The 26,519-nt window shown below is 48.1% G+C and overlaps 1 protein-coding gene across 4 annotated transcripts in view; it reads right to left on the reverse strand.

Annotated features, from left to right (window-relative positions):
• Positions 1-430: 430 nt before the first annotated feature.
• RIMKLB (ribosomal modification protein rimK like family member B) overlaps positions 431-26,519 on the reverse strand; it is a 222,651-nt gene continuing 196,562 nt past the window's right edge. For all 4 annotated transcript variants that reach the window (XM_069650582.1, XM_069650584.1, XM_069650585.1 and 1 more), the window contains exon 8: positions 431-636. The gene's annotated coding sequence lies outside the window, so the exon portion shown is untranslated. The remainder of the gene's footprint in view (positions 637-26,519) is intronic.

Consider the following 26,519-nt stretch of genomic DNA (forward strand, 5'->3'; position numbering starts at 1 on the left):
TGGGGAAGCTGAGGCAATGCTTGGCCTGGCTTCATCAAGTGTGCATGTAGATCCAATCTGCTCACAGGAAACTCAAACTTTGTCTTGGTTATGGGAGAAGCACCAACAAGTACATGTGATGCCTGAGGTACACTGCACATTGAGGCTATGGGTTCAGTCTCCTTTCAAGGGGCAAAACATTACAGTGTGCCAAGAACACAAACAGAACGCATCACAAATTCAAACGCAAACAAAAAGAAAACCCAACTTGGACAACCATTAACATGGACATCTGCATAGTTGAGACAAGAAATCCAATGACCTCTGCTTCAATTTGATGCAACATTAACTACAAGTGTGCTCAAACTTTTAAAACAAATTACCTAGAATGATTTACGACAGCAAGAAGTGGAGAGTTAATTATCTGGCAGAATAAGTCACTGAGATCAGGGACATTTAATAAACATTTTATTTACATTTTATACGCCAATATGAAATACAGGAACAAAGGCTTCTCCTTTTGAATAATTGAGAAATCTTTAAGGACCATAATCTTCCTGGGTGTGAAACATGGAAACAATGGTGCAAGGCTAGAGCAGTACCGTGATGCCACAATTAAAGGAGAATAGTGGGAGTTCTTGGAAGATTCTCCTGGACCTGCAAAATAAGGGAGACCATTGTTTAGGGTGAATCAAATGGTGTACTCAGCAATCAACAGTGCAGGCAACGTTTTGGCAATGCAGAAATTATCCAATTAAAGTTCATGCAGACATCTTGGGGGAAAGAAAAGTTGGATACGATATACAGGGCTAATCTTTACCACAATACAGGGTACTAAAATACAGCCTTTAGTGCTAAAATTATTAAATGAAAAAGCTCCCCAGAATAACTCCCAATGGCTAGAGTAAATAAAAAGCTATGGCTAGATTGAATTAAAAGCCTCCTATTTACACTTCGATGTGGTCCAATTCTGGAGACTCCGTTAAACCCAACCCTTTATTTTCAATTATTTATTTCCATGCATCCTATCGGCAGCAGTGGCAGGCTGCAATAAAAGAAAACCTGCAAATTTTAGTCTTATGGTTCGTTACCAACTAGTTTGTCTTTCACTACACACTGGTTAAGTATAGCTGTGCTTTCAGACAATGGGTCTTCCTATAAATCCACATTCATCCTCACAGCGCTTCAAGGCCATACCAATGGCAGCAGGCGCTATACAAATGGCACCCAACATATCATCCGTTAAGCTGCTAATGGAGATATGCATAGCATAATGTGCAAACTGTGGTTAATAAACATCCAAAGCAACTTATGATAGCCAAGAACAAAACTCAGGTAGGGGTTTTAAAGCCATGTGACTAAAAGAAGATTCTAAAAGTGAAAACATGTTTTGCCAAGACAATTCTCAATTACTGAGAGCACTTGCCATATATTTTCATCATATAACCAAGAGCACATTTATTAGTTATTGTCAACACTTTCAGAAAAGTCATGCCACTTGTCAGGAAATGGGCATCCCAGGGGGTAAGCAAGGCTACTACCGCCTTCCTCGCCCACATCGAATAACCTCTTTGGCCTTGCGGTTGCCCTCGGTTGTTGCAGGATCCAACTGAGCACACTCTTCCTGGGAAGATGTTGCTGTGCTTGAAGCGCACCAACTCACTTACCTTTGGCCGGGACCAAAGGGAGAGTCGATTCAAGGCCCCACAAGTCAGGGAATCTCAGGCCATGCATCTGTCCCAGTGGTGGAAGCCTAAGCATTGCAAACAGTATGGCTCCATACACCAGTAGCAGAACCATGTCCAATTGCTAGAGTATTGAGACAAGAAGCTTTTCCCCCCAGACACTGATGACATTCTCCTCTTCTAATAGTTGCGAGAAACCTAGGGGTATTCTCCCATGTAGACTCTGAAAATCTTCTATTCAGGGGGCATGGGGTGGGACCTTGCTTTTGGATCCCTACCCTGGGGGTGGATGAGCAGGGGTGTGGGAGATCAGCTGGGTAGGGGAGACCAGAGTTGCCCTCAGAATACCCTAGGAGAGATGCAGTATTCCAACAGGATGATAGGTGAAGAGATCACAGAAGCCTTTATGGGTTAGGCAGGTCCCATTATCCCTAACCCAAGAGAGACAAACCAATTATTACAGAGCAACCCCAGGAAAAGGGTAAAGCAAGGTATGAAAGACAATCTCAATTCCAACGCTGATCATGGGAATGGTTATACAGGCCCGGGCTTGCATTTCTGGGTGGGTAACAAAAGGTGGTAATTTAATAGAAAGAATCACCTTTGGTCTACCAAACTAGACGAAGGAGGTCTCCCCCTATCCTTTACACGGCACTTTGTAATATATGCTGTAAAGGTCACTTCCCAGTCTCACCCCATCTCCCCCTTGCCATTTCCAACAAATACTGAGACGAGGAGGCAACTTAGATCATGAAAGGTTAGCCATAGGAATAACATGGGGAAATAAGGGAAACATACCCTAGAAAGAACGCTAGTTGTCCCACTAAGTCAGGCAGGGTCAAGCATTTACACCAGACTCCACTTGACTTTCTCACACTATAAAAAAGGTGTGGTCTCACAGATGGATGAGAGCTGGTAATGCATACTGGACCAGAGAAGCCACAAAGCAGGGAGCTGCAGGAAGGAGGAGATTGGAGGAGAGCAGCGTACTGCAACGCTGGCCTGGTGTTTGAGAGGCTGTAGCAGGGCTGGGGAGCTGTGTCTCAAGAGTGAGCCAGGCAGCTCAGACCCTGTTGGCAGTGTCCGTGCAATTGCTCGTTCCCTTGGTCCATGTGGCAGGCCCAAGGGCGTCTGAGGGGCAGTTGAGACCCTGACCTCGACCAAAAGCATCCCGGCGAGACCACTCGCCAGTGCTATGGTACCCGGCGAGTTTCGCATGAGGGACAAACTCAGGAGCGTTCAGGTTGCTGGAGCGGAAAAGGGAGGAAGAAAGCAAGAATTGTAAAGCGGCAAAGTGGAAAGCAAGGATAGTTTTAAGAAACAGAAAGGAGAAAGCGTGCTAGAGGCACATGAGTAAAGATACATTAGCGGCTCAGATTAAAAGGAGAGTGAACAACCTAGAAAGAAGGAAACTAGTGCAGGTGTGCACAGAAGAGTGAAAGAAGTGTGCAAGAGGCCAGATAGGAAGACAGTGCAAGTGTGCACGTAAAAGGGAAAGGACTACATTAAAGTGGTGCAGGAAGTACCTGAAGATGCAAAGTATAAAGGAAAGCAAGCATACGAAATAAAGGAGGGGCAAAGGATAAGAGTGGTTGTGCTTAAGAAAAGCAAGAGTCTAGAGTTTTCGAAAGCCTACGATTCTACTCCAAAGGCTGTATTTAAGGAAAATGCACATCCTGTCCAGCTGAACTTTTGTTTGGAACTAGAGGGGCCTAAGCTTGGGGAAGGGCACCCCGAGAAACCTAAAAAGGAACTCATTTTGTTTTAAATTGAGGAAGGGGCCCAAGCTTGGGGGGAAAGGAACCCCGAGAGGACTACCAAAGGAATCAAAGTGCAACCTGATAAAGCTGACTGTTTGAAAGCTGGAAGGGGCCCGATCTTGGGGAAGGGAACCCTAAGAGGATGAACCAAGTTGGAGACATTGGTTTTCTTAATAGTGTTGAAAGGATTGAAGCTTGGGGAAGGGAACCCCAAGGACCTCAGACACTGAAGGTATTTGAAATCACTTCTAGGGCCCTGTGGATAAGGTCTTACGAACAGCCCTTTTGATTGAACTTGCATTAACCAAATTGAATCTGGTGAGAAGACCACCTGAAACCAACTTCGGTTTACCACTTTTTGTTGAACTGTTTTCCTTTTTAAAAGGCTTCCCCATCACATTTTTGTGTAGAGTGAGTGCAAGCATAGGTTTAGACACTAATTTTGGCCTAGTAGACAGCGACGGCCATTAGAAACATCAGTTAAGGGAACCATCCCTTTAGAGTTCAAGCTAGTCGGGCATTACACCAACCCAGGAACCTTAGTAAATAAATGTTTTTAAAAAACTAACACCTTTGTGTCTGTCTCTCGTGACACCACGTCTGAAAAAGTAGAGGTCCTCTGGTTCCACTCTGGAGGGAAAGTCATCCATCATACCCTCAATCTGCATCCTTGGCAGAGTCAGTAGATACTGAAGAGCAATCAAGCACAGAAATTACGACTCAACTTGTGAACCAACTTGCTCAGAAAAGGATGAAAGGCATACAGAAAAGGCTAGAGAATTAATTTCACCTGGAACGTGTTGAAATGCTAGGAACATGTTCCGCTTGAGTGCCTGTTAGGGAGAATTTAGGGAGAATTCTCATTTCTGTGCCAATTCCCTTCAACCTTAGAGACTCGCAGCTCTTTTGCTGGACTTTAGGACTCATTTTAAAACTAGATGAGCCCTTTTCACACACTCGCGTTACCTGATTTGGATTATGCGTTTCCTTTGTTTTTGGAGTCTGACAAACTCCATAGGCATCTACTTTGTGTATGGCAACAGCACCTTCAGTGCAGTGTCACACATACGTATCCTAACGTTTAAATACCTTTCCTTGTGTCAACTACTGTTCCCAAGAATAGTTAAGTGAAATTGACTCTAGTTACCTTTTTACAGTGCTGGTGTTACCTAGTAGCCCCTTATCCTAATCATGCAATTATGTTACCTCACTACTTTAAATGGCTGGTGCCAGTGGTTTAATTTTCCTACCATTGTGTTTATCTACTGCAGGCTGAATCCTCGGCTGCAATATAGCACCCATGGGTGACCATTGTGTCAAAATGGCCTGGTCGTTTCCCCCCCCAGTTTGTGAGGTCTTTCTTGGGTTTTACTCTGCGCATCAAGACAGGTTTGAGCCCTTTGTTTTGCCATTGGCAGGGTTCAGTACTGAAACCCACCTCTGGCTCCAGTGTCTGGAAGGGCAGGAAGTGAGGGCGGTTCCTGAAACGCCCATGTCCTTCGTCTTTAGGAATGCCTGAAGGTACCCAGTCCTGTTTGGCTGGCTAGTTGACCTTTCAGGCCAGCCACCCTGCTGTTAGATTTGTCGCTGTTAGCCTGTTTTGATCTAAATAGTACACCCTAGATACTACTGTTCTACACTGCCAGTCTCAAATACCTAGAAATTGCTACTGCTAGCCTGTCTTGCCTCCAGATAGTGCGCCTTAGATACTACTGTATTGTTTCTGCCTGTCGCACACACTCAGAAATTGTTCCACTTAGCAGAATCTTGGTGCACTATTTAGATGTGAAAACAGGCTATCTTGATTCTTCTGGTCACATCTACTAAGAAATCATTCTGCTAGTGTTTCACATCAAGATAGCAGACCTTCGATACCTAGATATTACTGTGTTATATTCCAGTCCAAAACAACGTGAATTATTCGGGTTTAGCCTGTTTCTGATCCTATAAACACCTCTGACGGGGCAGTGTGATTTACCTACCCAAGCTACAGAATTAAACTGCTTCCACTCGTTCCCCCTACACAAGTGCCACCTGAGCTTGTACTGTAATTTACTTGCTTATGTCCTAGGCGGCAATTCATATAGCCCTCCACCCTAACCCAAACTCTTTAGCCCTCTCACTGGCAGTGTCCAGATCCCAGTCACAGGTTGTACATCCAGGGCCCTTAACCACCAATAATTCTTCAATCCCTAGCTTCCCACCATCGGATGGAGTCCCCAGCCTCCCCCTTACCCCCCCCCCCCATCTCATCGCTCAGCCCTCACGGCTCCTTGCCTGGCCTCCTGGCCTCTAGCACCAACCTTCAAGACTCCCCCCCTCTACCTCCCCTGAGCACAACACTAGACACATCACACCCCGACGCCGCTCACCCACTCTCCTACCGCCATCCCAAATCTAACTAAAACAGAGGCGATTGCCGGCGCGCCAACCACCTCCTTCCTCAGATGCCTATTCCCCACCCCCCTTCCCACCCTAATTCATCTTTCACCCTCCCTCTGACACCTATTGAAAACTGATATCCCTCGCCGTGACACTTCAACCCCTAAGCCAGGTGAGCCCTCTGGCACTGCAAACAGCACAAATCCACCTCTTCCTCCTCTCCTTCCAAGGAACATCCCTCCCTCCGTTCCACTGCCCCTTGTCCGTCCTCCTAAACCCATTGCAGAACTCGCCTTGCACGCCCACCCCCCTCTACCAACCACCTCCTCCCCCTTAACCACTTCATAACCCCACCAACAATCTACACCCTTCATATCCCTTCCCCTCACTGAATGCAGCACGTGTTCTCACACCCCTATAGCATCAAAACCCTCGAAATGCAGAAAGACTGGTCCTCTTCCTTGAATCTCTACTCACCCATCCTGCCAATCTTCACCTCCACTACCTCCTCACACTCCCCATTGCCCTGCTCCCACCCACTCCGACTTCTCATGCACACCAAAATCGGTCTCCTTCCACACAATTCCTAACCCCCTAAACCACCTCACACCCACCGACCATCTCTCCACTCGCCCGCTTCCCCCCGCTACTCTCCACACCCCTCATCCACCACCTCTTCCCAGCCTCCTCCGACATAACCCCATCTCCCGTCACTCTTAATCCACTGGTACCCCTGGCCTTCTCCCTAACCCACCCCAGCCTGTCTCAGCGAGCCAGAATGCTCCACCCTCATCCTCCTCCCATCCAATCTCATAATTCCACCCAGATTACCTCCACTAAGAAAACATCTCCTCATGAAGTCAACTGCATCCTTTTTAATGCTCGCTCTGTAGCAAGAAACAGACCGCATATTCCACCTCCTGTCCTCAGATAAGCCCGGCCTCGTCTATCACCGAAACCTGGTTCTCCGACTGTGCCCCTGTTGCACATGAAGCCTTCCCCCCGGCTACTCAATCATCCCCCTCAATAGACCCTCCAGAGGCGGAGTGACAGTCCTCTTCAATCCTGTCTCACTCATTGAATCTCAGACTTGCATTCCCTCATGTGAATCCATTCTATTTAAACTCTCGCGAGCTTCCTACTCCTCTACAGACGCCTGGTTATGACAGACATTTCACCAACAACCTGATTCTGTAGCCACCATTCAAGTAAATCACCCATCCCTCACACTCTTTGGAGATTTCAATATCTGGTTGGGCATCCCCACCAACCCCATGACTCATCCACTGGTCGAGAGTCGTGATGCCCTCAAGCATCTGGACCAACCACTTGGTCATCCACTTCATCATCACCCCTTCCTCTGCAGCCCCCCCCCCCCGGCCTCCTCTCCAAGACTTCAAATGCTGAACAAAGTGAAGATCCTTCCTGACCTTGCCAAAACCCTACTTCTTAAATCCCCTATAACGACTCCTCCAGCCAGAGCCTTAACCATTGACTTATTCGACTCTTGGCTCAACGACTCACTAAGTCCTCACACCCTTGCGCCCTGCATCCTCTTGCAATATACCATTCCCCAAATGGTTCACATCCCACATGAGGAACACCAAAAGACAAACAACAACGCAAATGGTGCGCATCTAAAACAGATTTCAGCAGATCCATGTTCGCCTTGCAGCATCGCAACTACAAAGCTTAAGTCCAAAAGGCCAAAAGAGCCTATTACAAACAACGAATTCTAAACTGTAGCAACTGCAGCAAAGAAATCTACAGACTCATATCAGAATTAAAACCCACTTGCACCTCCACCCAATCCTCCCCATCTCAATCACTCTGCGACTCCCTCTCCCTACACTTCTACACCACCGCTCTTGACAGGACAACCTACCTTAACAAAATGTCCCTCTCCCCCATCCTACCAACCCAACAACCCCCACCGCCAGAGGTATTGCTAGGGGGGAGGTTTAGGGGGGCTATAGCCCCGAGTCCTTTGGTTGTAGCCCTGGATGCAAACTCCGGGTCTACAGCCAAAAGGCTAGCTAGCCCAAAGTAGCCCCGGATCTTTCCCTAGCAACACCCCTGCCCATCACCCAGACCCCCAACTCCCCCACCTTCAAACCCATCTCCAGGGACTAGTTTCTTGACCCATCTGCCAGCAAAACCGCCTGGCTGCCCCGCCTCTGTCCTAAAATAAACTCTTATACCTGCACAAGAGAACATGCAAGAGCCATTCTAAATGACTCCCTCACCTCTGGCATCTTCCCTGATGCCTTCAAAATTGTGCAAGTCAAACCTCTTCTAAAAAAGCCATCCCTCTACCCCCTTCACCCCAAAAACTACAGACCCATCTCGAACAGCAGATTCCTTGCAAAACTCGGAACAAACAGCATACTCCCAGCTCAACGTCTTTCTAGAAGCCAACAACCTCCTCAGCCCCACACAATCAGGCTTCAGACCACGACATGGAACTGAAACCACTCCGACCTCGATATGGGGTGATCTTAAGGTCACTGTAGACTCTGAAGGATGCTCTGCACTAACTCTCCTTGATCCCTCTGCGGCCTTTGATACAGTTAACCACTCAACCCTCCTCGACTGTCTCCACGCCCTTTGAATCCATGGAATTGCTCTCAAGTGGATCGCCTCCTCCCACATTTATCTCAGCTGCTTGCTCGGTTAACAAGGCGCATGCCCTTCTGCTCTTCCGTTTAACCTCTATATTACCACGCTTCCTGGAATATTTTGCATGCACAACATCGTGCTACAACTACGCTGACGATACCCAAATCATCCTAAGAATCCCCAATTCAGGTATCAACACCCAGCCCGACCTCGAAGCCAGTCTTTGAGATATTGACCGATGGATGACAAACCAGCTCTTAAACCCCACTAAAACCGAAATCATGGTGTGCGGCAACACTGCCCTTCATCTCCCTCACATGGCCCCCGTCCCTGGGCCAAGCCCCCATCCCCTCCGACAGTAAAAACCTAGGCTGCACTATGGACTCTGGCCTAACCCTCTCCCGTCCAATCAACATGGTCAAAATGCTGTCACTACCATCTCAAACTCATCTTTCCCTACCTCCTTCCCAAGCAGACTTGCCGCATTTATGTCTATTGTAATGTTGAGAAGGGACTATGCCAACTCTCTATACCTAGGGGTTTAAGATGGTAAGCCAGGGCTCTAAGAGCGCAAAACGCTGCTGCTAAACTGCTCCTTGCCCTGGGTCCAAGAGACCACATCTCCAGCTCTCTGAACCCTCCACTGTCTCCCAGTCGGACGAAGGGCCACTTTCAAGACCCTGTTCATCATTCACTGTGCAGTGCACAAGACCAGCCCATTATACCTGCAAGTAAAGATAAAAACATACCTCCCATCCCGCACGTTAAGATCAAGCTCTGCCCTCCTAGTGATTCCAACCTCAAACTCGTCAGGATAGGAGGATCCACCTTCTTAACCTTGGCCCCAACTCTCTGGAACTCGCTGCCCCCACATATTCGACACACCCAAGACTACATGACATTCCGCAAAGCTCTAAAAACCTCACAACACCAACCACAATCTCCTGATGCGATTGAATCCTTAGCAACGACTAATGCTCAATGAAACTCCCAACACGGTCCATCAAAACGCTCATTAATTTGGGTATTAGGCACCCGCATGCCTAAAACACAGACTTATGATCTCCTTAGATCATATCTCCACGCAATATTCACATATCCATGCCAGTATCCCTACTGCCTACTCACCACATTTGACCATCAACATAGCCTCCATCAACTCCCTGCCCGCCTCAGGTACACTTCACAGCACTGTGATGTCCCCAAGTATTACCACCCCCCTATGCCTTCCTGTGTTGTCACTGGGTGCCCCTTCCCCCTCAGGTTCCCTATGATGTCCCTTTCCTTCTCCTCCCACATCTGAGGTCTCTAAAAAGTCAAATTTCCGACTGCACCTCAGAGGTCATCTACCTTTCCTCTCCTTCCCCCAGAAGCCCATGGTATCCCAAGCTCTGGTTCACTCTAGCTTGGACTATTGTAACAGCCTCTTTCTAAATCTACCTGCCTCTACTCTCAGCAACTAATCCAGAACAGGACTGCAAGACTTGTCCTTGGCCTCAAGCCCTGGGATTGTATCTCTTCAGCTCTGAAATCTCTCAATTGGCTCGCAGTGGATGCAAGGATTACATTCAAAACCCTCTGCATTGTCCACAAGGCTTTCTGGGGCCTGGGTCCAAAATACCTCCCCTCTCGAGCTCTTCACTCCTCTACTTCCAACTCCCTCAGGGTCAGTCGTTTTTCAAAGAAACTAGCTGGGGTAGATCTCCGTCTTTGGCAGGGGCCTCCCTCTGGAACAGCCTCCCTGCCACTCAAACTTGAGAACCATCTCCGGTTCCAGAAGCACCTCAAGACCTTCCTCTTTTCTTTTGCCTTCGCTCCCCCCTGCTGATCTGTTATCTCTTGGCACTGTGCACCTGCACCTGGCCACCCTCTGTCCTCCGGGCCCCAGGTACCTGCTCACCCTGCAACCCTCCCGCACTGCCTCCGGGCCACCCCTTGCACTGGGGTCTTTATCTGTACCCATACAGCCCCCCCCCCTTTCTTCCTGCACTTATCAGACCTACCCTGTCTGCTGTCTTAAACCTAGCATTTGCAAATTGCTGGCTGCACTACCACGGTTTGTTGCCTTTATTATTAATCTGTTTCTCCTCTGCTTTGCACTTTCCACTTCTCCTTCCATGCACTTTTCCCATCCCCCTCTCGCATGCACTTTTCCCCTCCCCTCTCCCATGCACTTGCGCGTTCTCAACGTCACTGGGCCTAGTAAGATCGCTGTTTTAATCTCCCCTGTTCCCTTGCCTTGTCGCATTCTGAAACACTTGTGTATGAGCGCGATAGAAATAAAATATCAGTGTCGCTCTATGCCCCATCCCCTCCTGTCCACTGTTTCCGCTGTGTGCCCCCCCCCTCTAGTCCCCTGTGATGTTGCGGTGTACCCCTCTGGTCCCGTGTTCTCGCTGTAGGGCCACCCCCTTCTAGTTCCTGTGATGTCCATGTGCCCCCCAGCCCCTTTGGTCCTTCGTGTTGTCACTGTATCCCCTGCCGTCTGGCTCCCAGTGTGTACCCCTCTGGTCCCCTAAGTGGTCGACGTATACCCAAACCCCTCTAGCTCCGCGATATTGCTATGTGCCCCAGCGGTCCCCCATGCTGTTGCTGTGTACCCCTGCCCTCTTGTTCCCTGAGATGATGCCGTGTGCCCCTCTTCCTGTCGCTGTAAGCCCAGCCCCCTCTAATCCCTGTGTGCCCCTACCCCCTCAGTTTCCATGTTATTGCTGTGTAACTCCAGCCCCCTCTGCATACCCCTCTGGCCCCCCCCGTTGCTGTAAGCCCATCCCCCTCTAGTCCCCGTGTGCCCCTACCCCTCGAGTCCCCTGTTATCGCTGCATACCCCCACCCTTCTGGTCCGCCTCAATATCACTGTACCCACAAACCCTTAGGTCCCCATGTTCCACTGTGGACCCTGACCCCCCCCCTCCCCCCCCCATCCCTGGTTCCCATCTTGTCACTGCGCCCCCAATCCCCTGGTCCACTGTGCCCAGCCCCTTGGCTCCCCGCGATGTTGCTATGCGCCCCCAGCTCCCCACCTGGTCCCCTAAGATATTGCTGAGTATGCTCTCATGTCCCATGTTGTATACCCCCAGCCCCTCTAGTCTTGTGGTCTCTGTACCCTCCAACCCCTGCATGCTGTTGCAGTTTGTCCCTACCCCTACCCCAACCCCCCAGTGTACCCAGCCCCTCCGATCCTAATCTACTGTTCCCTGGCATACCCTCCTGGCTGTGCTTTAGCACTTTCACTAACTGGGTGTCTCTATACATAGTGCAGCAGCTAGTTTTCACATTCGTTCTGTTCACGGCCTATGGGAGTGTCTTTGCATTCTCCCTCATTCCCTCCCTTGTCATCGAGCGCTTTCAAAAGCGCATTGTGCTTATGCACTGTGTGGATGAACCATCATATTATATCATATCACTATGCCCATTCTCTACTCTACACCATCACACAATTAGAGTACAGCTATACCGTTCGATCAATTAGCGGGTGCGAAGCATTGCACCTGAAACTGGTGTTCTCCCCCAACAACTCCCTAAATCTAGTAGTCATTTACAGACCACCGGCGATGGTTTCGGATTTCTGAACAGAACTCTGCTCACACTTAAACACCCTAAGATCCGTTAATGTGTCCACAGTTATGGGAGACTTTCACCTCTGGCGAGGGAACAAGAAGGATAAAGGAGCCATTGCTTTGGAAAAAGCGCTGAACAACCTTGACTTTAAAGTTTACAATGAGGATCCCACCACTCCTCAGGGAAACCAGTTAGACTGGCTGTGTGGATATACTGTATCCCTGCAAGATTGTACAACCACGCCCTGCATTTGGAGCGACCACTATCTGGTATCTGCTAATCTAAAACTGCCAATACACGTAATTCAACATAATCCCCATATCCAAGTAATTAATAGAAACTTTAAAAATCTAAACAGGGCTCAGCTTAAGTCATGCACTGATTAAATACTGTGCTTTCAGGATCACGATTCGTGCACAACTCTTAGACAAATACAATAAGCATGTTCTTGAGCTGGTGGAGGCAGAGGCCCCTCAAATCTAAATTAGCTAGAAAAAACAACTGCCAAAAATGGTTTACTACAGACCTCCACACATTAAAAAAGCAAAAACGAACTCTGGAGAGGAAATGGATCCTAGATAAATCAATGGATAGTAAAAATAATTGGAAAATAAAGGACAAGGAATACAGAGACAAAAATCAAGTCAGCCAAGGCCAACTTCTTTAATTTAGAGATTGAACATGCTGACAACAAGACTAGTAAACTGACATACTGAAGAGTATTGAAAAACCTGCTAGTCTCACACCCCCGTTTACGCCCACAGAGGAGGATTGTAATACTGTCTCTAATGCTTTTCAAGCTAAAACAGAGAAAGCGCGACAAATTATCATCAAGGCTAGAACCTCTGTTAATCAGGATACACAATCTATAGAAGTAGAGGCAACCATTAGAGAACAGCTATTCAAATTTGAATCCATTACAGAAGCAGAATTATTAGAGGTGCTGAACAATATGAAACCCACCACTTGTGCAGAAAACATTTTACCACCTAGCATTATTCTCCAAAGACATTTTTGCCCCCATTCTCCTGAGAAAATTGAATGCTTCGTTTCAGGAGGGTGTAGTGCCTAAGGTCACCATCACCCCTCTTGTAAAAAAAAGCCGGCCTGGATCCTAAGGACCCAGCTAACCTGCGCCCAATAAACTCCAATTTTGTTCTTAAATTATTGGACAAGGTAGCAACGCAGCAAGTACAGTATTTTGTAGAGAATCAGGAGGCCTTGCACCAGCAACAATCAGGCTTCAGAGCGTCCCATAGTACTGAAACAGCCATGCTGGACCTACAGAATCAGATGCTGAGCCCGTTAGATAAAAACAAGTTAGGGATGCCGATGCTTCTCGATCCAAGCGCCGCTTTCGATCTGGTAGATCATCAACTCCTCATTAAGGCACTCGGAGAGAATGTGGGTTGCGCCGAAGGAGCCATTGACTGGTTATTGTCATTTCTATCGAACCGCCAAGCCAGAGTCCATTGGGGCAGCACCTTCTCTGTTCCCTGTAACATCCTCTTCGGAGTGCCCCAAGGGGCCAGTCTGTCACCAATGCTGTTTAACATATATATGCGCACTTTGTGCAGCATTTTGGTGAAAGCTGGTGTGTCGTTTACGAATTACGCAGACACCCAGCTTATTTTGGAACTGGGGGTAGCCATCACGCCGCTGACAGCAAAGTGATTGCAAGGGTTCATAAGACAATAGACTGGATACAGGCTAATTGGATGTGCCTGAATGATTCAAAAACCGAACTGATGCCGTTTGGTTCCAGTCATCAGTTGGCTAATCTAGGGGCAGAGTATAAATCTTTCCAAATCAAGAAAGCCGTCATTTTGGTGGCCCCTAAAGTGAAAACCTTGGGCAGGATGGTTAACTCTGCGGTTGATTCTCATGCCCAGACCAGCTATCTCCAAAAAAATACGGCTTATCATCTTAGGCTAATGAGATATATCAAGCCTTTCCTTAATGAATGCAACCTGACCACCATAGCCAGAGCCATTATCCTGTCATGGCTCGACTATGGCAATGCACCGTCAGGGGCCTTGTCTAAGGACGTATCTAGATGTCAGGTTATCCAGAATAACGCGGTTAGGTTAGTCAACAATCTGAAGAAGAAAGACCATGTCACCTCCGATAGGATTTCCCGTCATTGGCTTAGAGTAGAGGAACATATAAAGTTCAAGGCCCTCTCCTTGGTCCACAAGTGCCTTTATGGTAAAGCACCAGAGTATTTGGAAAAACAGTCTAGTTCTCTACACTCCCAGGAGAAGATTACGCTCGGAAGGAAAGTGTCTGTTGGTTGTACCCAAGTTCAAGCTGAAATCTGGGTTGGGTAGATCTTTTCTGGTGCTGGCACCCAAATTGTGGAATAGCCTCCCTGATTCTCTGAGATCAGAAGCAAACCACCTTGTATTTAGGAAACGGATGAAGACACCTCTTCAGATAAGCTTTGGGATGCTAGTGGCTGTTGGATCTTCCGAGCCAACAGCTCATGTCATAGTACGCCTGTCCTCTTTATTCTGTGTCGTAATGTTCAAGCGCCTTGATGCCCTCAGGCTACTGGCGCTTTACAAAAATACATACATAAAATACACATACAATTCGGCCTAGCTGCTCACATACGAACACTACCCACTAATGAAAAACGCGGCTATATCCCCATGACAAACCGGCCTAGCTGCAAGCATCCTACAGGCCTAATGCAGCCAGAACCCAGCCTGTGTCCACCCAGCAGACTGCACACATTCAACTGATAACATCACAACCAGACCTAATGCTAGGATGCACCCACCATCAGGCAATTACATCAGCTGCACACAACTGTGCACCCAACGACACTCAACTGACCTGCAGTCCCCGAGGGCGTTCAACCTACCAGCGCTTTGAGGTCATACCAATGATAGAGTGCTATACAAAAGCCAAACAATTGAAACCCGCCTCTGGCTCCTGTGTGTCTGGAAGGGCAGGAAGTGAGAAAGGTTCCCGAAACTCCCCTGTCCTTTTTCTTTAGGAACACCTGAATGTACCCAGTCCTGTTTGGCTGGCTAGCTGCCCTTTCAGGCCAGCCACCCTGCTGTTTGACTGACAGCTAGGGTGTGCATGAATGGGAAAAAACCTGCTTAAAAAAGGTCAGGGTTATGGGACTAGAGGCAGAGTCAACCACTGGGAAGAACACCAACGAAGAAACTGTGACCAAAGGTTGATGCATCCTCCTGGACCTATGAATTGCCCGGTCAAGCACTGCTGCTGTGCTGAAACTCCTTTTTCTGATCAACAAGAGAAGCTCCAGAAGGGGAGACTTCCCTTGGGTTAGTGGGACCAACTAACCCAACGATTAACTCCACTAGACCAGCTTCCCAGACTGGCTGTACTGCTTTGCTGCTGTAGGAACTGAGTGCCAGGGGTCGAGAAATCTGTAGTAGAGTGCAATGTCTGCAATCTGGCCAGGAACCTCCAAAAATAGGATGGCCAGAGCTCGAGTCGCCTCTGAGTGCAGGACTCCATGAGTGAAGGAAGCCCAACTGGTGCCCAAGATTTACAGAGCGCTGAAACAGAAGTTATGCTGATCTAGATTGCTCCCTCTTGTCCCCACAACTGAGGTCCAGGAACCCATTATCTGCATCACTGCAACTAGTCAGAAGCCAGCGGGACCACTCTTCTAACCAAAAGGTACTGTTCCGACTTGGGGTACTTACCTCAGTGTCTTTAGCTTTGCACTTCGAAGTAGAGACTTGCAGTAGCGACTTTGCTAGAGTGGATTTCAGCTCTACCCGTAACAAGCCTAACAGCTTGTGGCGGCCCTACAGTGATTTTTCTTCAACAAACACTAACTTTGTGCAAGACTTATCCAAGTGCCTCAGCTCATTAGATTGGGCTCCAATTGACTTTAGATGTCCTCGCTCCCTGCAGACTCTTCAAGTCCATTTGACTGATATTTACTGTCCCTCAGACGTGATAACTTGGTTGTAAACTATTTTTGCTGGGAAAGCTTTTTGACTAGACTCATCGGAAGATTTAAGTGTGCACATGCTCTGAGAACCTGTTTAACCCATTTCCTTAACCGTTCCCTTCTACAAGCCTCAGAATCTACAAAGTGTACTAGGGATATATAAATGCCATTACTATCCTAGTTATTGAAGTCACCTCAGGGTCTAGGAAGTGTGAAATATCTACTAGCTTTGTGTCGATTCTGGAAAAGTATTTTAAAGTACATTTGATTGTTACATATATTGTCCTTTTTAAAGAATGCTCATTTAAAAAACTGATGTTAAATTAATAACTATTTAGAACTAAAACCTTGAGTGCAAGTGGTACTTGTATTTGCGAATTCTATTGCTACAGCTCACATTTACCCCTCTTGAGATAAGCCTGGCTGCACAGTCACACTACCAACTTGTGTAGTACAGGCCTATACCAAAAGGTGGATTACCCAATACCAAGAGGACAAGTGTTGTGCAGTCTCCCTCATCAATTCTTGCCCAACAGCGCCCATTTCCACATTGTTTGGGCTAGCCTGGACAGACCTCACTGCTTGTTCACGGCTTTCACTGTTTGACCTGTTAGATGCACCTGAACGGTTAGTAGGGCCTGGAGTACTGCTAGTAGCTCCAAAATATTGATGCAATTTTGGGCTGTGACCTGTGTCCACAGGCCATGCACTATGTGGTGACAGTAACTGGCTCCCCGTCCAGAGAGTGAGGCGTCAAGGGTTTTCCCATTGAGAGATGATCATTCCACTGACCGATTGCCCGAGACCACTGTTTTCACTACCCACACTTGCATTGGGCGCATGTGCAACTGTGTGCAGCACCAGGTAAATGCATGAAGCCATCATCAAGAGCATGTGCATTGCTTTGCGTAGTTATTTGGCGACCGGCCAGATATTGAATTATTTGCAGCAGTAGGTTTTATACTCTTTCCTTTGAGGGGAAGACTTGCCCCTCTTCCGTTTTTATGATCGCTTCTAGGAACTGTTTGGTTTTGTGTGGAACAAGACTATTTTTTCTCGTTGATTCAGAATCCCAATTGGAACAGAAGATTGTCGTTGGCAATTTTACTTGCAATTTTTCTTTTGGTGAAAACTTTTATATTTTCCAATAAAACATAACAGGAACAATAGGTAACAAAAGTTCTAACATTAGTATTTACAGAAAGTACAAACCATCAAGTAGTTAAATGAGTAATTCATAAACTATAATTATCCAATGAGCATATAAACATAACAATGCTCATTGTCGTCGACCCTCTATCACAATTGGTAAATTTGTATTAGATCTAAAAAATAGAGGGAAACATGAAAGAATGAAAAAACTAAGCAGCCTACATAAAAGACACCCCACACTCAGCATGCCTTACATTTGTAATTACCCACATGAACACGCAGCTGTCGGAGGTCATCCACTAAACCCACTTCTATGCAACATACAAATTAAAGGGCGACCACATATCCAAATAAACTCTTCCCGATTTCCCCTATAATACATATACTTATCAAAATCTGATAAATGCATATCATTGACCCAATCTTCCATCTGCGGCTTTTTCCTAGGTTTCCACAATCGCAAAATTTGTTTCACTGCCACTATAAAAGCCTTATTAATCCAACACCTATACCATCTAGCAGTCATATCTTCCTCTATCTGATAAAAGAATGGTTGACAAGGGTGTGCTCAGAAAGCATAGACAATACTGTAGCCAACCGATCTAACATCCCTCCAGAAACTCATTGATCTTGAGCAATTCCACATCGTGACCCATAGTCCCTCTTTCCCAAACCCCCAGCATCTCATTATCTAGGAGACAAAATCCATACATACGCACAGGTGTCCAATACAGAGCACCCAGAATTTTCTGATGAACTATGCGCAACTAAGTTCAAATCCAATTTACTCCTATAACCCGCATGTAGTATCTTCCTCCATTAGTCTTCTGAAATTGGGCACTGCAACTCATTTTTTTTCAGTCTATCACATGACTTAACATCATTATCTTCTGGAGGCATTAGGTTGACGTAAGTAGATACTGTGCATGGAAAGGATTTCAGTACTTCATAAGACAGGTTCAGTTCCGAGTGAACCGACAACATTCCTAGCCTTTGACAGAGAAGTATCTTAACTTCGTTATACCTAGCCAACTCGCTCATTCCCAAACCAAACTTCATCTGCAACGCTAAAAAGGGAACCATCCGCCCATCCTGTATAACATCCTCTACCCTTAAAATACCTTTAACATTGCAACTACTCCAATATAGAGTTTTGTTTGCCAGCTGAAGACTAGGATTACCCCAAATTGAACCCTTGGAATGCAAATAAATCTTCTGATCATTATCAAAGAAACTAAAGTCCTACTTGTTGCATTTAATTTGCAATGTAATTTGTCTTGATGAAATTCTTTCCATCAAGTAACTATTGTACAATTCCAACATGTGAAATATCTCTCAATTGTAAGCCAAATTGGCTCAACTATCTGTGGATACCATATAATGAGCAGCCTTTTTTTAAATGAAGCCCCTATGGTACTTAACCAGATCGAGGTAACCAAATCCTGTATTTTACGCAACATAATATATTAAGGAATTTGGCTTTCACCTTCTCACCCCATAGAAAACTCTGAAATGCATTATAAATCCTTTTTAATAATTTCTTAGTAAAAGGGAAGTAATTGGATTAAACACTTTTGGCAATAAAGTCATTTTTAAATGGCATTAACCTTAGCCCAAATTCCCAGATTCAAACTCTTCCATTTTCTGATATATCTAATTAGGTCACTAATCAACATTCAACCCAACAATTCCTTTCAAGTCCCTGGCGAGGTATACCCCTAAATACTATTTTTAAATCAGACCATTTACAGTTAAAATCCTCAAAATCACCCCTCATACATCTCTCTGAAGTTTACTTTGTGAACAGAAAGTTTACCTACTCTTTCAAAACTCATCAGGGAACTACTCCCCTCCCTCGAATTTGATAATATAAATACCATGACATCAGCATATGACAAGACTGATTTGTGTCCCCAAACATTAGTCCCTGGATACCATTATCCCTACATATATATGCAAGAAAGGATTCTAAAGCCAAGTTAAACAAGAACGGCGACAGGGGGCATCCCTGCCTTATACCCCTCTCCAATTTAAACGAAGCGGAAGCCTCATTGTTCACCCAAATTCCAGCTGTCACATCACCATGAAGACATCTGATAGCTTGCAAGAAATGAAACCCAAATCCTAACTTTTGCATCGTGAACTCCAAAAATGCCCAATTCACTCTGCCAAAGGCTTTCTCCGCATCAATAAATACAAGTACTGTTTCCTGAAGCACATCCCTTGGTAATCCCAAAATCTCAATAATGGTCCCCATAGTCATACCCAGACCTATTCCTCATAAAACCTACTTGCTATTCGTGTATTAAGCCCCCAATATATTTATCCAACCTATTAGCTAATTAGAGACATTTTTAGCATGTCAACAAATACATTTCATTTCAATATGATATATGGGTTTGTACTTTTTAGTATAAAAATAAACACTTTGTTTAACTACATTTCAATAAGTATATAATTCGAAGCATACTTTTACAATCCAACGAACCCCCCTTAGACACACTAAACCACTTTCAGTAAATGCAAACAATAACATTTTGAAAACATAACCACCACTCCCATCAGAAGTCATATACACACACACACACACACCAATAAAAAGAGCAAAGAAGAAAGATGAGAACATTTTAATATCCACATTAAGTAAAAAAGTGGGTCTAATTACCACACTTCTGATCCTTTCCTGGTTTCGGAATCAGCGTTTCAAGTGCTTGCCGCATTAATCAGCAAAATGGTTCCTTTGCAGATTAAATCATTGAACAGATCACACATAATGGGAGCTAGCATATCCCCAAACGATCTATAAAACTGACGGCAGCCCCTCCAAACCTGGTGACTTGCCAACATCAAGTTGTTCGATGGCTTTGAAAATCTTCATTTCAAATTTTGAATCTAATGCCTGTGCATCTTCAGTTTTTAATTTGTAAAGGTCCTATTTGCTTAAAAAAAAAGTCTAGTTCTGAATCTAATGGAAAGGTATCTTCCGTGTAAATCGCTTTGTAATTGCAAATTTGAAGCGGCTTCCCTGTCAGACAAGGGTACACTGGGGTTTATTCTCTGCACAAGTGCACAGCCACTACTGCTATGGAGCAGAGGCTATGCCGAAAGGTAGCACCTTGAATTGTTAGTGCTGATTTTCTATAAGCGCAGGCATTTTCTGTGCGCTGGGAACATTGAAATATGAACGTATGCATCTTTCATGTCCAAAGTTGCCAGTCCCCCCCCCACCCCCCCGTTTTAGCAGTGGGATTAATTACTGTAGCGTAGTAAAAATTTCTGAGGCTTGACATGTGTTTGTAGGGCGCAGGATTAGGACAGGGAGCATTGTAAGGTTTTTCTTTGGCACAAGGAAGTACATTGAAGAGATACCCTTGTTTACCTGGTTTGCTGGGACGATTTCTATGGCGTCCTTTAGTAGTAGTGCTTTGACCTCTTCCAGCAGAATGTGCTGTTCCTCTTGTGTAGTTTGTCTTTGGGGTGGCGTTTGTGTGAGTTCTATGGAACAGCTTTCCACCACGGTGTAAAGTAACCACTAGTCTGATGAGATTCCCCTCCCATGCGTGAGCAAAATGCAAAGTGGGGCCTGGAGCTGGTGGTCATTGCTTTGGGGGAATTGGAGCCTCTGGAGGAGGATCTCTGCCTCTACTTCTGAACCTTCTGTGGCCCCCTTTGAAAATGTTGGTAGGATTGCCCCTGCGAGGAACCCCAAGATGAAGTCTGCCTGCCCGGGTTGTAGTTGGAGGACTGCTGGGAGTTCTGTCATTTAAAACGGCGTGCATTAAATACGCCTCTCTGCAAAAGCTAAAGGCGCTCTTTTCCTTGTGGTGGTCACCACGAGAGAGTGGGGCTTTAGTTGTCCCGATATACTATGGGTCTGACAGGGCCGGTCTAATGATCTCATCAATGCAAGGGTTGACTGCCCTCATGTTGGGGTCAAGTAAAGAAGGCTGAACATGCCTTTGTATAGATCAGAGCAGTGGCATGAACTGTGCTGCAGATCTCTTATCCCTGTGGAGGTCCTCTAAGTCCTTGTCAACTTGTGCCTCCTGGGTATATGTTCTACAGCTTTTCTGCAGCTTTCAGGGACCCTCACGCGGGAAACCGGAAACAGTTGGGTCCCGAGCGCCCTCTGTCACTAAAGACGCTGACAATCGCTGGAGGCTCCCTCAACGTCCATGGTGGCCTCAGCCTGCATGGCGGGCTCAACGTAAAAGGTCCCTGTCCTTTAGTGTCTTGGGGCGAAACAGTTTGCAGGACTAGCAATGTTTTCGGGAATAGTTCCTAGGAAGGCAGAGATTACACACCCTGTGCGAGTCCTTCCAGGGAAACCTCCCGTTACAGTAAGGACAACATTTAAACGGCATGTTTCACATAGTCTGGAAAGATGGCAGTTCGATGTAAAAGGAAGAACAGGGAAGGAACAAGTTACTTACTTGTAACTATTGTTCTCCAGCATGGGTCTGCCATGGATTCACATGCTCATGAATATTCCCCCTCAGGCTGGGAATCCTCGGTAAAGAAATAAAATCAGTTTCACTTCTGAACTGTCTTTCTCCCAACAAACCAATCACTGGTCTGAGTCGTACTGCCCCCGCCAATGATTGTCCTCTACCTAAGCCCCTCTGGCAGCCATCTTCAGATTTTCAGATTTGGTAGCACGTAAAGTGGCAGTAGGACCAAAGAGAAGAGCCGCAGAGGGGGTAGGCGGAAGGTGAATCCATGCCAGACCCATGCTGGAGAACAATAGTTACAGGTAAGTAACTGGTTCCTTCTCCAGCATGGGGTCTGGCATGGATTCACATGCTCATGAATAAAAAAAAAATACATAGCAGTACACATGCACAACCACGGGCGGTGGCAAGGCTCAACATAAAGCAGCTCTTACCGGCTCACCTTCAAGCAAACTGGTTGCGCAGCACTGCTTGGCCGACTCTGGACTCTTCCCTGGAATCCCCGTCGATGCAGTAGAACTTTGTCGACCTCCACATAGTAGCCCTGCAGATGTCCAGTAGGGGCACAGCAGATATGAATGCTGTAATTGCAGCGATCGCTCTGGTCGAGTGGCCTCTCGGACGGCCAGGCAACGGTCAGTTTGCCAACCATTGACAATGGGTGATGCAGCCAGAGAACCACCTGGAATTGGAAGCCTTGGAGAGGGCCTTCCCATGGTTCACAGGGCCAAAGTTCACAAAAAGTTGCGACGTCTTCCGAAAACTCTTCGTGTGGTCCACCTAGAACTTCAGCGCTCTAGCCACATCCAGCGAGTGCAAAGTCCTCTCAGCTGGCAACAAAGGCGTCGGGAAGAATACAGGTAACACCAATGGCTTGTTTCGATGAAAGTCCGACAGCACCTTGGGCATGGGGGGGGGAGGGTGCGTCCGCAGGACCACCCTCATCTTGTGGAATGTCAATCGATGCGACCATAAGGACGATCGTCCGGGAGACCAGGTGTAGCGGCAGATAGCCACCAGATGAACTTTGATGGAAGCATGGGCCAGTCCTGCCTTGGCCAACGAGAAAAACAGAAGCACCTGCGGAGCACGGCACCAAACGGCAAACCTCTTCCACTTGTGCCCGTAGCATTTGAGATTAGACGAAGCTCTGGCCTTGGCGAGCACCTCCTTACAATCCGCTGGGAGACCATAGCCCCCAAACTCTAATGCTGCAGGAGCCAGGACTTCAGGTTCAGCGATCCTGGGTCGTGGTGCAGGATCACGCCTCCTTCCCTGGTGAGATCTGCGACCGCCGGAAGCTTGACTGGAGGGGACGCCGACAGGTCCAGAAAGTCTATGTACCATATCTGTCTCGGCCACGCTGGTGCGAAGAAGCTCATCCTGCTGTGGGACCTTCTGAGTTGATGGACTAGTCGAAGCAACGGAGGGAACGCACACATAAAACAGGCCGTCCCAGGGGAAAGAATGCGTCCCCTATGCTCCCCGGCTGGGGATACCCGCTGGTGAACCTCCGGCACCTGGTGTTTGTTGCTGTCGCAAACAGATCGAGCTGGGGAATTGCCCTATCTGCGGAACAGGTGATCCACTTCGTCCTGCCGAAGTTCCCACTCGTGGCACGAGCGCAGCTCCCTGCTGAGAGTCGACAACTGTTCTTCACTCCTGCCAGATCAAACGCGAGTAGGAACATCCCGTGGGCTACGGCCCAGTGCCAAAGGTCCTGCGCCTCTTTGGAGAGCGACGGGGATATGGTTCGTGCTGCTTCTGGTAGTAGAACATCGTGGTGATGTTGTCCGTGACTACCTGTACCACCTTGCCCTTGAGGGACAGAAGAAATGACTTGAGGGCCCAAAACACTGCCCGTAGCTCCAACACGATGTGTAACGTCTTCTCCGGTAGCCACAGGCCTCTTGCATGAAGGCTTTTGGTGTGCACTCCCCATCCTTCCGGGGAGGTGTCCGTCGTGACCGTCTGATGAGGTGGGGGTCTGGAAATCCACGCGCACTCCCACCATCGTATCACTCGATGGAAACCCTTGTCGAAGTGGGATCTGGTCCTCGAAGCTCCAGACACTTATCAAACAGGCGTCGAAGTACTCCTGCAGCAGATGCATCCGTAGCCTGCACAGCCGATGAGGTATATTCATGAAGACATCATGCCGAGTAGTGTCTTGATGGACCTCACACATGCAAACTTCAGGGCCAAAAGCAGTCGTACCTTGCCCAAGATGGCCACTATCCTTTCCTCCGACGGAGACGCAAGGCACAACACTGTTGAGTCAGGATCCCAGAAACCACGCATCCTGCGATGTGGAGTGAAGCAGGACTTCAATCCTTCACCGAGAACCCCAGCTCCGTCAGGAGTTGGCCAGGCTTCGCCATGTGTTCGACAGCGATGTCCTTTGAGCTTGCGCGGATGAGCCAGTAGTCCAGGTAAGGGTACAAGTGGATCCCTCGTAGGCGCAGCCACCAGTGCCAGGCACTTGGTGAACACTCTTGGCACCGACTTTAGTCACAAGGGAAGGGTCTTGAACTGGTAGTATTGTCCTTGAACCACGAAGTGCAGATACTTGCGGTGGCCCTTGTGTATGAAGATGTGAAGAGAGGCATCTTCCAAGTCCAGCGACGACAGAAAATCCACCTCTTCCAGCGGTCCTAGCACATGCTGAAGAGTCACCATCTGAAACTTATGAGACTATTTGTTCAGGCGGCGGAGGACCAGGATGGGCCTCCAACCGCTGGTCTTTTTGACAAGGAAGTAACTGGAGTACGCTCCGGAGCCTCTTTGGGACAAGCTCCATCGCACCCTTTCTTAGCATGGCCCGCACCTCCAGCAGCTTGCCACCAATGGTATACGGGGGACACTTTGTTCGATCTAGGATGTGTCCGTGGGCGAGAGGGTCCAGCACCCAACGGTCCGTGGAGATGGTCTTCCACGCGCTGACTAAGTTAGTCAGCCGGCCTCCCACCAGGGTACATGGGTGGGGGCCCGAATTCACAGCTGCTTCAGTCCAGTTTTGACATTGAAGCGCCACCATGGGAATCTTGGCGATGACAACATCCACCTCCAGACTTGGCGAGGGCCCTGTAGGTCTCCTGGGCCGACGGCAGGATGAATCACCTCCTCTGAATCCTTTAGAAGAACCATGGGATTTTCCTACAGAAGTCTGAAAGGACAGCCGTCGGTGGAGCTTGCCCAAAGCACAAGCAGCCTCAATGTCCGCCTTCATGGCCTGAAGAGACTCGTCCACAGTCTTCCCGAACAAATTGTCCCTGTTGAAGGGCAGGGACAATACCCTTGACTGAACATCCTGGAGGAAATTAGTGGCCCGCAGCCAGCCCCACCGAAGGCAAATGCCAATGCCCATTTGGCAGAATCCAGGGTCGGCAATGTCCATGGCCACCTTGCCTTCCTGTAGGATCTCCAATGCCTCCTCCCACTGGTCATTGGAAAGGTAGTCCAGGAGCAGGGGCCATCTTGAACCAAAGTTCTGTCGTAACTAGCCACGATTGCGAGGGCGTTAGCGGCCTTGATGGTCGTCGCTGCCGACGTGATAACTCTTTCCCCACGGCTGGGACTAAGCACTTGGGCGCAGAGTCCGGCACCCTGCATTTCTTCTTATAACAGTCTCTTTGCTGGAGCCGATGAAGGGTTCTTCATGAGGGACAGCCCCTCATCCCAAATGTCATCCAACAGCAGGATCTTCAGCACAGTGTTACTCTTCGCCTCCGATATAGAAACCTTCTCCTCCGGGACAAGCTGGAATAGCTCTGAGGCACTGATCTCGTCGGGCAGTGAAGATCTGGCAGGCAGCGATGGGAGATTCCCCCAACCCGCTGCCGTCCGTGCCAGTGCCTGTCATGGCCGTGTCAGGAGAGGGCGGCGAAGGGTGGAACGGAGAGGGCAAGGGAGGGCTAAACTCTCCTCTTGGATGGTGGTTCTTCCGATGGCTCTGGCGGCGCGGGTGGGGCCACTGGCATAAGAGGCATCCTTGTCCGGATATCCAAGCACAGGGTATGCAGAGCAGTAAGAATGTCAGATATCCCCAGGTGGCTGTTGAGGTGGTGGCGGCAATGGAGACCAGGGCGTTTGCGGCTTAGGTTTTTCCTCCACGTCATCACTGCCCTGCTGCTCCTAGTCATCACCTTCGTTGTCACCTTGGTAGTCGCCTTCGTGGGGAACCCTCCCGTAGGGCCTGCTGAACGAACCATCCCTCCTGGAGGATCAGGAGGTTGGTGAGCTCCTCCTCTGAGCTGTCCGTGCCATGAAGGGTTACCGTGACCCGCACCCCACCCCTTCTCTGAGACCAAGGCAGACAGTTTTGGGGAAATGGGCATCACCTTCTCCGGCGTCTTTTCGATGGGCTGGAAAGAGCATTCCCTCCTGGCAGGCAGGGATACCTTCGCCTTTGGGGCCATACCCTGTGGTAACGGCCACTGCCACCTTTGCGAGGGATGCCACCACTCCTTCAATCGATGGTCGGGCCTTCAGTCTTGGCACAGTCCTTCACCTTGGAGGTGGGAGTTGGGGGTAGGGTCGGGGCACCACTCCCCCTTGGCTTTCTCTGCTGGGCCTTCTCCAAGAGCTTGATGGTCCGACTTCCTCTTCGAAGATCCCGAGCGTTGGCTCGTGGTCGAAGGCGCTGGAGATTCTGTACTCTCCCTGAGGCAGTGGGCTTGCAGTGCTTAGCCTTATGTTGGGCCCCTGTGGGAAGGGCGCCCTCCAAGGTTTTAGAAGAATGCTCACCCTTCTTCTGGGCAGGGGAGCATGCTGCCGGGACTCGCCCAGAGCAGGGGCCTTGGCCTGCAACTACAGCCACTCATTGAGGCAATTGCGCTGATCGGTCCATGTGCGGGGCGCCATCTCCGGACAAGCCGCACAGTCATCCTCCAAGTACGTTGTGTCCAAGTGCAGGCAGTTAAGGCACAGGTAATGTCCGTTGTCCGAAAAGACATTATGTAGGTTGCAGCCGGGGCAAACCATGGAG

Source organism: Ambystoma mexicanum, chromosome 3p (genome assembly GCF_040938575.1).
Source record: "Ambystoma mexicanum isolate Mex_15411 chromosome 3p, UKY_AmexF1_1, whole genome shotgun sequence".
Classification (NCBI taxonomy): domain Eukaryota; kingdom Metazoa; phylum Chordata; class Amphibia; order Caudata; family Ambystomatidae; genus Ambystoma; species Ambystoma mexicanum.